The sequence below is a fragment of the Cherax quadricarinatus genome, chromosome 26 (assembly GCF_038502225.1).
Source record: "Cherax quadricarinatus isolate ZL_2023a chromosome 26, ASM3850222v1, whole genome shotgun sequence".
NCBI lineage: Eukaryota > Metazoa > Arthropoda > Malacostraca > Decapoda > Parastacidae > Cherax > Cherax quadricarinatus.
Window position 1 is genome coordinate 29701478 of NC_091317.1, and position 13046 is coordinate 29714523.

The 13046-nt window shown below is 42.4% G+C and overlaps 1 non-coding gene across 15 annotated transcripts in view; it reads right to left on the reverse strand.

The window, feature by feature from the left end:
- LOC128706550 (uncharacterized) overlaps positions 1-13046 on the reverse strand; it is a 77041-nt gene that overhangs the window by 5081 nt on the left and 58914 nt on the right. For 13 of the 15 annotated variants that reach the window (XR_011392448.1, XR_011392457.1, XR_011392444.1 and 10 more), the window contains 3 exons: positions 6297-6398; positions 5721-5779; positions 4222-4362 (listed from right to left, as the gene is read on the reverse strand). This is a non-coding gene — a transcript (uncharacterized protein). The remainder of the gene's footprint in view (positions 1-4221; positions 4363-5720; positions 5780-6296; positions 6399-13046) is intronic. The other 2 variants (XR_011392449.1, XR_011392455.1) reach the window with 1 other exon arrangement.

Sequence of the window (13046 nt, forward strand, 5' to 3'; positions counted from 1 at the left end):
ATAGGGAAAAACATTTCAAAATTCGCAATTTTCGTTTTTGCCTACCAAAGGGTTAAGGGTTTTAACCCTTTGAGGGTTTTGGTCGTACTAGTACGTCTTACGCGTAGGGGTTTTTGACGTACTAGTACGCATAAATTCTAGTGGCCTCAAATCTCGTGCGAAAAGGCTGGTAGGCCTAGGTGTGAGAGAATGGGTCTGCATGGTAGGTGTGCGCAGTAGAAAAAAAATCTGGGACCCAGTGGTGCATTGTGGGAATGCCCTCTTAGTAAACAATGTCCAACATGCCTCGCGGTAAGAAGGTCCTCACTCCTCGGCGAATTGGGACACTTTTCCCCAGTGACAGTTCTAATAGTGATGGAAGTGCCAGTGAAGATGAGTTTCGTGGTTTTAGTGAGGTTTTGACCGAAACTAATGACCATAATATCGGTAATAGCGAGGAAAACCCAGCACCTCTGGTGCTGGGCCCTCTTGTTCATGTTCAGTAGTTCCAGAACCCAAGAGGAAACTTCTATTTTCCCCAAATCCCAGACTCAGATGAGAGCATGGGTGATGATAGTGATAGTGAATATGAACTACAAGCTCTTCAAACTAGTTCCAGTAGTGATAGTGAAGTGCAATATTCCCCAGTGAAGCGTCAGTATATACGACGATATATGCGCTCTGATAGTGTGCCATATGTTATACCAAGGGGAAGGAGTGTATCTCGGAGTACATCCCGTGGCTGTACAACAGGAACAGACAGTGAAAATGACGAAGATACTGTTGCAATTGGGATGGAAAATGTGCGTGGTGGTAGTGGTGCCGGCGGTGAGGCACCAGCAGTGGGCCATGCTGCCACCCACGCCACTGCCTCAGCTGATCTAGAACAAAGGCCACCATCCCCCACTCACCCACCACACCAGCCTCCACAACCACAACCACCTGTCATTGTCCAGTACCCACCAGCAGACCGCACCTGGGATTGGCAGGAAGCTGTCAATTTTGTTCCAAATCCACCAGTTTGATGACAGCCAAAGTGGAATACGGCCATCTTGTGCACTTGGGAACAATGCCACTGAACTGGAATGTTTCCGAGTTATTCTTTGACGAACCACTGATGGAAAGTATTGTCATGGAAAGCAACACTTACTACGAGTACACCATGGCAAACACATTACTTTCACCAAAATCACGTCTACACCAGTGGAAGGAGGCAACTGTGGCTGAGATGTATCTTTTCTTTGCCACAATAATGCTTATGCCACATGTGTATAAGCACAAAGTGAAATCATACTGGTCAACAGACCCCCTGATTGCAACACCAGGTTTCAGTGATATAATGCCAGTGAATCGATTTGTGCTAATGTTACGTATGCTTCACTTCTCAGATAAAACCAGGCCTGACAGAACTGACAGGTTATATAAGATTAGGAGTGTGTGTGTATCAAACAGAAATTCAGTACGCATTTTTATCCCTTCAGGAAGCTTGTAATTGACGAGTCTGATTCTGTTCAAAGGAAGACTCTTTCAAGCAGTACATACCAAGCAAGAGGAAACGCTTTGGTATAAAGTTGTTTGTGCTTTGTGATTGTTACAGTGGTCTGGTATTGGATATTATTGTGTACACTGGAAGTTATACATTGCAAAATACCAGGAAGTTATTGGGCATCTCAGGTGATGTGGTTCGAACAATGATAGAACCATACCTTGGTAAGGGGCATATATTATATACAGATAACTGGTACACAAGCCCCTCACTCAGTGATTTTTTGCGAGTGAACATGACAGATGTGTGTGGCACAGTGCGTGCAAATCGGAAACATATGCCCAGGTTTGACGCTGGCACTCGTAGAGGTGAGGTGCAGGCGTTTGCTGCCAATGACATCATGGCATTTCGGTGGCATGACAAACGAGATGTCACACTGTTGTCATCAATTCACCCTAATGAAATGGCAGACAGTGGCAGGCAGCATAGAGAGAGAAATGAACCCATTCTAAAATCTGCAGCTGTGATTGATTACACCTTCAACATGCGTTCAGTGGACAAATGTGACATGCAGATTGGGTTTGCTGATTGTGTTCGCAAGAGTTATAAGTGGTACATCAAACTGTTTTTCCATCTTCTGGACATTCCCATGCTCAATGCTTATAATATGTATAAGATGAGCACCAGAAACAAACCACAGTACGGCAAATTCTGTTTGTCTGTCATCAGACAAATAGTATTCAAGTACCAAGGAACAGCACCTGCAATTGACCGCCCACCAAATTTTCAACAACTACCTGCTCGTCTGAAGCATGGTGATCACTTCCTGGTAAAACTGCCTGCTACTGCTTTGAAGAAAAAGGCTCAGAAGAGGTGTTACGTCTGTGTACATACAAAAAAACGCACACAACAACGCAGAGACACTCGTTTTATGTGTGAGGAGTGTAAAACTCCACTGTGCATGACACCATGTTTCAAAGAGTTCCACAGGCTTCAGAACTTCTAGAAACATTCCCTGTGACTGTATATGTGTATATAAAATATAGAAAAATAGTAATAAACAACATTTCATATCGTTTGTGTAAATATTTTCTGTAAACAAAATAATGACAGCAGTGTTTACGCCCTTATTGTGTAGTATTGAAAAAGAAATAACTTACAAAATACTGATCATGTTGGCCTCAGAGGCCATAAAAGTTACTCAGAAAAAGAAAATTTGAAAAATAATTGAAAATAGTACATAAAAAAGTAAATAGAAAAATACCGGGTGACGGCAGTCGGCGATGTTACCATATGTTGTTCAATTTTGGCAAATTTCACGCCTCCATATCTCGGTAAGTATTGACGTAAAAATTTTTTTGTTTAGCCTATAATGTTTAGAAAAAAAAAACTTTTTTCATAAGAAAAAATAAATATTTTTTTTTTTTTGAAATTTGGCCGACCCTGAGAACGAGTTTCGGAGAGGGCCTGTCGACCCTCAAAGGGTTAAAATCAAATTTTAATGTATAATAATGTAATGTATGAAGTAAATTTATCAATGTAGCAAATTATTATTGCAAACATTTCAGTCCTGGGACACTGATTATTCCATGCATGACCAAAGCTCAATAACCAATGTTTCCATTAAATATTCTTAAATTAAAGTGACTGCATTTTTCCACTGATATCACACTTATTCAGTTAAAACTAAAGTATTACAGCTTAGATGACCTTGAACATTTATTTTTTTAATCCACTGGCAGTCTCCCAAGGAAAGGTCCCCCCCCCCATAAATAAAAAATATTCACACTATCAGTTTTTGCAGAGGCTAGCAGATAAAACAATTTAAATGTCACTAAACAGCAAATCCCAAACAACCTCCTACCAATAATTTAATCCACTGATATTTAGTCTGGATCAACATGTCAGGAAATTATGCGCACTACCCTTATTAGAGTAGAGCGTAGACGCTTTCCTATTACTCTCTGCACTTGGAACGCCAGTTTGCCAATAATTAAGCAACCTGGAGCTGTTGTGCAAAAAACCTGAGAAACATTTTTACTTATAAAACTGATATTTGCATCAAGCAGAGCCACCCGAGTGGCATTTTATTAGGCAGGAACGACATTTGTTGTTTCTGAAAGCATGATATTTGGCGCATTCCTCCTACACACCCACTGTGCATCTGTGTTCCCATTCTCTATTTCTGATCAATCACAAGCCTTCCCTGAGTCGCTCCAGCTAAGTGGTGATGGCTTCTGCTCGCTTCCCACTGGTTAAGAGACCAAAATGTAAACACTTCTAGCTTGGCGTCACCGAGAGACGCTTTTTTCATCGAGTGACACTCGTGTACCCTTGGATTTTACCCTCTACAATGTCGGTAAGTACTCAATTGTGTTTCTAGTGCGTAAATGAATAGTTTAGGCATATTTTGATATATATATATATATATAAAGTCTGTGTGAAGCATATGTGAGTGCACCATGCATATGAAAAAAGTGCAACAAAAAAAGACCGAAAATTATCGTTCTTGCCTATTTTGGCCCCATTTTAAATTTCAGTAAATATTTATAAAAAAAATTGTAATGCATATAGCAATTCTGTAGTGGTCTGGGTGTGTACAGAATGTTTTTATTGTCCTTCCAGATCAATGAGAAATTGTTTTATGGTGAATCCTCCAAAGACAAGTCCAAATATCTCTGCATTTTTGAAGGAAATTGACTCAGATCCAGAGCCAGATCACCAGGAATTGCTTGACAGTAGTGATGAATACTTGCCACAGGATGCAGAGGTGTCAAGTGATGATGAGGAAGACAGACCATCCAAAAAGCCAAAATTCTCACGGGCCAGTGCCAGGCAAGCTACTGAAGATGCAAATTGTGCAGCAAACACCAACATCATGTCACATCCTCATTTTCCTGTGCCATATGCAAAGTAAATATATACATTAATAAGGATAGAAATTGTACAAATTAGTGATCTAGAATGATTATTCTTTCTCAGGAAACTCAGGAATGTGGGAATTGAAAGTTATATCCCTTTGCAATGTGTCCATGTTGCTACTCGATTCATTTTTGTATTTTTTTAATACTTACAAAATGTTTGAAAACAAGTTTAATTTATGCGTTTGATATTGTCTTTGTATAATAAAATTAAAAAAATAGTTATTTGGTGTTTTATTAACAATTGCAACTTTGCAACATTTAAAAATGTTCACCCTTTGATAGGCAAGACCTACTTTTGTCAGTCTTCTCATATTGGCAACTGATTGAAAACAAACTTTCACATATTCCTTTCTATGGGCTCATTTACTTTACATCGAGACACACTATCCACTCATAGGGAAAAACATTTCAAAATTCGCAATTTTCGTTTTTGCCTACCAAAGGGTTAAGGGTTTTAAAATCAAATTTTAATGTATAATAATGTAATGTATGAAGTAAATTTATCAATGTAGCAAATTATTACTGCAAACATTTCAGTCCTGGGACACTGATTATTCCATGTGTGACCATAGCTCCATAACCAATGTTTCCATTAAATATTCTTAAATTAAAGTGACTGCATTTTTCTGCTGATATCACACTTATCCAGTTAAAACTAAAGCATTACAGCTCAATGACCCTGAACATTTTTAATTTTTTTAATCCACTGGCAGTCTCCCAAGGAAAGGTCCTCCCTCCCCCCTCCCCCTCCCCCATAAATAAAAGCTATCATTCACACTATCAGTTTTTGCAGAGGCTAGCAGATAAAACAATTTAAATGTCACTAAACAGCAAATCCCAAACAACCTCCTACCAATAATTTAATCCACTGATATTTAGTCTGGATCAACATGTCAGGAAATTATGCGCACTACCCTTATTCGAGTAGAGCGTAGACGCTTTCCTATTACTCTCTGCACTTGGAACGCCAGTTTGCCAATAATTAAGCAACCTGGAGCTGTTGTGCAAAAACCCTGAGAAACATTTTTACTTATATAACTGATGCTTGCATCAAGCAGAGCCACCCGAGTGGCATTTTTTCCCCACTAGCATGCGAGTACATGCCTTGCATTTTTTTTTTTAAACCTTTAAATCAAAACTTTGAAAGTCAGTAAGAGCAATTTAACAACTTAACACTTGCAAAACAATTATAAAATATTTCAAGCAATATAATCCACTAGCATATGCAGTGGAGTAAATTTGTATTACTATCTTCAATTACTAGTAAACTTTCTTTTGGAAAAGTCAACTTCAAACCAATATGGTATATAGAAAGTATAATTTATACACACCTGCTAAATAAATTGAAAAAGCCCACTTCTGCCGTATACGTGAAATTATATACGTATTACTGCAAAAATAAGAAGTAAAACCTTTCTAAAAGATCAATATTTCAAATAATCGGCAAAATTCCTACATCACCCAAAATCATAAGTCTAACATGATAAACCATCATTTGAAACTATTATGCTTCACTTGCCATTACCTTTATTTTAATACAAATGGAAGAAGACCACATGAAAACAAGAGCCAAACTGACTGCTCTGAAGGAAGAACACTGACACTACTGAATTAGAGAATTTCATTTAGCATTACCATGCATTAACTTTCATTTAGCATTACCATGCATTAACTTTAAAGTAAATTTCAGTGCTTTATAAAATTCCCATCATTAAACTGCCACAAGAAAATGTAGTGGATCCATAAAATCCTAACAGACATAACAGGAAAAAATTAGAATTTGCTATTCAAGATTAAATTTATTCTAAATTGACCTCATTTTTGGACATTACATTTTTTCAAGATTAAATACCAACAAAATTATATTAATGTTAATCTCTACATTAACAAATTAATTGTCAACTTACATTTTTCTGTTTAAGGCACTGGAAGCCCCTACATGCCATGTTGAAGTTTCAGAGCCAAGTCTTGGTATACTATCCTCTGCAGAAATGCACTCCCAGTCTAAACTGAGAATGAAGAGAAAAAAAAAAAAAAGAGTTAGGTCCACATTGACATTTCTTACATTACAAACAGCATTAGAATCTGAAGTTTCTAAGGGAAAACTACAGCAATAAACTCCCACCAATGTAGGGTGGCACAATAAAATCCATGCACCATCATTATCTTGCCAAATCATTCCTTCAGTCTTTTTGCCAGTAGTATGTGACATCACAACTGAGATTACCTGAACTATATCCCCACCCCTCCTGCATATGGCAGGCACTATCCTTCCCATCTCCCACTTAAGATATACCATGCACACACAAGCCCCCTGAATCCTCTACCTTCAACCATTCCTGAGACCTTGCATTTGTGTAGTTAAATTAAGACTTATAGCATGAACAGGAGACAGTGGCAAGCACTGCCTATGTATAGAATGGGTGTGAAAATTCGACAGGTTTGAATAAGCTAAAAGATAAGGGGGCCTGACTAGCAAAATTAACCTTTCCAACAAAATTAAATCCACAATGCCACCAAGGTTTAGCTTCATATAAATTTTATGTTATGAAAACCAAACACTAAAAAATTAAAATACTGCATATTGAATTTTAAAAATTCAAGAATACCTGCAGTCCTCAGCAAAATCTTTCCATAATTTGATTGTCATGTCTTACCAAATTATTATTATTATTATAATCAAAAAGAAGCGCTAAGCCACAAGGGCTATACAGCGCTGCAGGGTAGGGAAGGAAGCAAGGGAATTGGATGGCAGGAGGGAGGGGGGATGATCAGCAGGTTACAGAAAACAGCGGGGCAGGGGATAGTACGGGGGTAGAGGGTAGCAAGAGATACAAGTAGAAAGGGCTGAAAGTATCAGAATTTGTGAAGTAAGTCAGTCGTTGTCAAAAAGTCAATAAGAGAGTCCGGATGAAAGGTGGGTCCATCAGCGAGAAGGGAAGGTAAAGAGAGAGCAGCGGGGCGAAGACGACGACAGAGGTAAATTCTGCGTGCTCGTTGATAAAGTGGGCAGTCCAACAGAATGTGGCTGACTGATAATGGAGCTTGGCAATTCTCACAGAGAGGAGCAAGACGCCTCTCCATGAGATATCCATGAGTAAGACGAGTATGGCCAATGCGAAGACGGGAGAGAGTAGTCTCCCAACCTCGACACTGGTGATAAGAAGACGGCCAGTAACCTATACTCGGTTTAATAGACTGAAGTTTGTTGCCGAGCATAGTAGACCAACGTTGTTGCCAACGGGTGTGAAGGTGGGAAGATATTACAGCAAAATAGTCCGTACATGGAATACCTCTGTAAGAAACTGGTAGGTCATGTACTGCTGACCGCGCAGCAGTGTCTGCCTGTTCATTGCCCTGTACGTCAACATGACCAGGGACCCAACAAAAAACAATATCTTTATGCTTAGTAAAGATGCGGCGTAGCCAAAGTTGGATACGGAGGACTAAGGGGTGAGGTGTATCAAATTTTTGTATAGCCTGTAAAGCACTAAGGGAGTCTGAGACAACCACAAATGATGACACAGGCATAGATGCAATACGGATAAGTGCTGTAAGGATGGCATATAATTCAGCAGTAAAAATACTAGCTGAAGATAGTAAATGCCCTTGTACGACGCTGTCCGGAAACACTGCTGCGAATCCTACGCCGTCAGAAGACTTAGAGCCATCTGTGTACACAGCAATGGCATGAGAATGAGAGTGAAAGTGGTCAAGAAAAAGAGAGCGGGAAGCGACCGTAGACAGTTGGGCTTTCGAGCAAGGGAGGGAGAAAGAACAGACTCGAACAGCTGGGACCTCCCAGGGGGGTAGGGAAAAGTGAGATGCTACATGTACATAGAAAGGTGGTAGTTGAAGAGAAGACAAGAGCGAATGAAGGCGAAGAGAGAAGGGACGGAGTAAGCAGGGGCGGCGAACAAATAAAGAATGTCTACTAATATCAGTGACCATTCTATAAATGGAAGGATTGCGGAGATCATGAGAGCGTACATAGTAGCGCAGGCAATGGGCATCACGGCGATCGGATAAGGATGGAACGTTCGCTTCTGCATAGAGGCTTTCGACAGGGGAAGAGCGAAAAGCACCAAGGCATAAACGTAATCCTTGGTGATGAATGGGGTTAAGGCTAGAGAGAGTAGCAGGAGATGCCGCTGAATAGATCTGGTCACCATAATCAAGTTTCGATAAAATAAGGGTGGAATGTAGGTGAAGGAGGGTTCGACGATCAGCTCCCCACGAAAGATGAGCAAGGGTTTTAAGAAGGTTCAGCCGGCTGTGACAAGTTGCCTTCAGAGAGGTAATGTGAGGTTTCCAGGATAACCTACGATCAAAGAGGAGGCCCAGAAACTTGACTGTATCACGTTCAGGGATACGTGAGCCATAGAGGTACAAAGGATGATCAGAGATGACAGAGCGTCTAGTGAAAGTGATTTGGTGGGTTTTAGTGCTGGAAAATTTAAACCCATGTGTGGTGGCCCAATTGGAAACACGGTCGACTGCATGCTGGAGAGAAACTGTAAGGAGGTGACAGTCAGCGCCTGCACAGGCAATAGCGAAGTCATCAACATAGAGTGATGACCAAATATTTGATGGAAGACTAGAGGCCAAATCATTAATAGCAAGGAGAAAAAGTGTTGTGCTCAGAACACATCCCTGGGGGACACCTTCAGCTTGGACAAAGTCCGGGGAGAGCACATTATTAACCCGAACACGGAAATGCCTGTCAGTTAAAAAGTTCTTAAGGAAGGATGGTAGATTGCCTCGAAGGCCTAAGGAGTGGGCTTGGGCTAAAATATTATACCTCCAAGTTGTGTCATATGCCTTCTCAAGGTCAAAAAATATGGCAATAACTGAGTGGTTATTCGCAAAGGCATTACGAACATACGTATCCAAGCGCAGTAAGGGGTCTATGGTAGAACGTCCCTTACGAAAGCCATATTGACGAGTGGAGAGACTGTTGTGTGTCTCTAAATACCACACTAAACGTCTATTTACTAGACGTTCCATTACTTTGCAAACTGCACTGGTAAGAGCAATGGGACGATAGTGGGAGGTTTCATGTCCCGTAGTGCCTGGTTTGCGGAAAGGGAGAACAATGGCGGATTTCCACAGCTGTGGAAGAACTCCTTGTGACCAAATAAGATTGTAAAGGTGTAATAGGACTGCAAGGGCTGACTGATGTAAATGTTGTAGCATACGAATATGAATGTCGTCGGGCCCAGCTGCCGATGATCGACAAGCTGAGAGTGTTGCCTCCAGTTCTTGAAGTGTAAAAGGCACATTATACTGTTCTTCTCTGAGAGAAGAAAAGTCCAAGGGTGCTAACTCTCTGGCAGACTTTGAGGAAAGAAATGAGGGGCATAGATGGAGTCCCTGAGAAATACGGACCAGATGATTGCCAATTTCATTGGCAACATCTAGTGGGTTTGCTATATCAACACCGGCAACCCGCAGAACAGGAGCCGGGTCAGGAGAATATTTACCACTCAGTTTTCGTACTTTTTTCCAGACTGCACTCATAGAGGAAGCAGAGGTGATGGTGGAGACATAATCTCGCCAGCAAGTGCGTTTAGCGTCACGGATGACACGGCGAGCGATCGCACGCTTCTGTTTAAAATCAAGGAGTCGCTCTGTGGTTCTATTGTACCGGTACCTGCCCCATGCAGCGCGTTTCAAACGTACTGCACCAGCACAAGCAGGAGACCACCAAGGCACGCATTTCTGAGAATGCCTGCCCGAAGTTTGGGGTATAGAATGAGAAGCTGCGGTGAAAACGGAGGACGAGAAGAGGTGTAAAAGCTCATCGATGGAGGACGAAGAAGGAACCTCTTTAAAAACAGTCAGGTGTGAGTAAAGGTTCCAATTTGCCCGATTAAATTGCCAGCGTGGGGTGCGAAGAGGTGGCGAATATGAAGGGGAAGTAAGAATGATTGGGAAATGATCACTGTCATGTAAGTCCGGGAGAACAGACCAAGTAAAGTCTAATGCGGCGGAGGAAGAGCAAACTGAGAGATCGATGCAAGAGAGAGTATGAGTCCGAGGATCAAAATGGGTGTGAGTACCTGTATTTAAAACATGGAGGGGGTGGGTGGCAAGAAAAGCCTCTAACTGAATTCCACGGGAATCACAGTGAGACCCTCCCCAGAGGAAATGGTGGGCATTAAAATCACCAAGTAACAGAATCGGTGGCGGTAATGACGAAACAAGGAAGGCAAAATCCGGAATAGATAATGCCCGAGAAGGAGAGAGATATAAAGAACAGAGCGTATACCACCTATGTAAGTGGATACGGGCTGCTGTGTAATGCAGCGAAGTATGAACAAATAGCTGATGGTACGGAATATCAGTGCGGAGAAGAAGGGCACTTTCATTAAAGGTCCCATCAGGAAAAGGATCTGAAGAATACAATAAATTATAGCCTGAGATGTGAGAAATAACAGCAGAGTGTAATTTTGGTTCCTGTAAGCAAACACCAACAGGGGCAAACTGGGAGAGTAACATCTGAAGCTCACCCCGATTACCCCTGAGGCCGCGTATATTCCACTGTAAAAAGGCCATGATTGGCAATGATAAAGATACTTGAAATCCGCAGGTAAGGGTTCCTACGGACTAGAAGGGTTAGAAAAGTCCACATGCGGAGGCAGTGGAAAATGTTCAAGCAGCGAAGGAACGGTGCGTTGTGAAGAAAGGAGTTGCGCAGATGGAGCAGAGGAGAGAGGAAGAGCGGAAGGTGGATCAGTGTCCATTGATGGTTTGGTCTCTGCAATATATTCAGAGATTGCTTCAAGTGTTTTGGAATTCAGAGATGTCGTATGGGAGACAATATTGGGAATGGTAGGGGGAGGATGAGTAAAGATTGGAACTGTATTGGACTGTACCAAGGTAGGGGGGGGCGAAAGGGTGGAGGGAACTGGAGAAGCGTGGCAGGGGACAGAAGAGACAGGAACCTGGGAGGTGGCAGAAGAGGAAGAAACTTGGGAGGGAACAGGGGAGGAAGGTACATTACGAGGAGGAGGGTGAACCTCTGCACTTGTAACTGAGCCAGTGAGAGGGGAAGAACTAGGGACAGAGACAGGGAGGGTAAAATGAGGAGGTGGAAGATGGGTAGGAGGTGTTACCGGACCTTTTTTTGACTTTTGAGAAGTAGAGGGACGATTGGGAAGAGGTGTCGTACGAGGTCTCGTCGATACTGAGGCTTGTAAGAGAGAACTCGAAGAAGCGAGATTAGACTGAGGCGTTGAAGTAGGGACGTCTGAGCCGAGGACAGCAAAAGGATTAGATACAGGAGTGATTATGGGAGAGGTAACCACAGAGGTGGGTGTAGAAGATGGGATACCAGAAGTGGGGGGACGTTTTGAAACACGGGAATAAGAAACACGTGGGAGTCTCCCTTGGAGGCGGAGATGAGAAACTGCCATGGCATAAGGGAGACCTTCTGTCTCTTTGAGGTAACGGATTTCCCGCTCGTTTAAATAGACCTGACAACGGCGAGAGTACGAAGGGTGAGCCTCATGACAGTTAAGGCAAGAGGGAGATCGATTGCAAGACGTATTAGAATGGTCATCGGCACCACAGACTGGGCATTCGGCGATAGATCTGCAATATTTCGCTGGATGGCCAAATCGCCAGCAATTTCTACACTGTTGTGGTGTAGGGATCACCTTTCGAACTTGTAACCGATGTCCTGCTATATAAACGGAGGATGGGAGTTCTCGGCTGTCAAAAGTTAAACGAGCCACATTGCTAGGGTATCGTCTCCGCCCACGGGCAGGAAGAATGTAAGTGTCTACCTTGAGGATTGGGAGATCTTGGAGTTCCAGCTGTTCTAGAATGTCGGTGCCACATGTCTGGAAATTTTGTTGAACTATGGTATGGGGCAGAATAACGGTACCACTACAAGAATTGAGGGAATGATGTTTTTCAAGGGTGACAGGAACAGTATCTATATGGGTAAGACGAGAGAGCTCACGAGCCTGGGTAGCATTCTGTACGGTAATGATGCGCGTACCGCTCTTAAGAGCATGAAAAGAAATATCTTTACCAACATGGCGTAGGAGTGCCTTGCCAATACTATGGTCAGAAAGATAGGCAGTAGAGGAAGTTGGTCGTAAAGTGAAGAATTTAGTCCACTGTTCAGTCTGAAACTGAGCGTGGAAAGGTAGTGAAGGACGTGTCGATCGTTTCTGAGAAGAACGAGAAGGTGAAGGTGGAGAAGTATCATCAGCAGGTAATTGTCGTTGACGTTTAGGCGTGGGACCAGAGTTGGTCCGACGTGGAACGGGTCGGCGATTTGAAAATTGCCGCACCGTAGAGGGAGAGGCCGGAAGCATAGTCAGAGGAGAGCGAAGGTCTGATAAATCGAAGGAGTCAGTCGAGGCCTCAGTACCTGAAGCGGGTGAGGAAACAGCACCGGCAATAGGTACAGAGGCATGAGGAATGTCTGAAGAGTGGTCCAAAGACGAGGCGGGGTCAGAACGGGGTGCGGTATCAAGAAGGGGCCCGGGGGTACCAGGTTCATGGACTAGGGCTGCCATGGTTAGGTTACTTCTTTCTTTTTGTTTTTAAGAAAAAAAAAAAAGAAGAAAAGAAAATAAAAATAAAAAAAAGAAAAAAAAAGGGGGGACCGGGGAGGGATAGTTCCTAGGAGGGATGAAAGG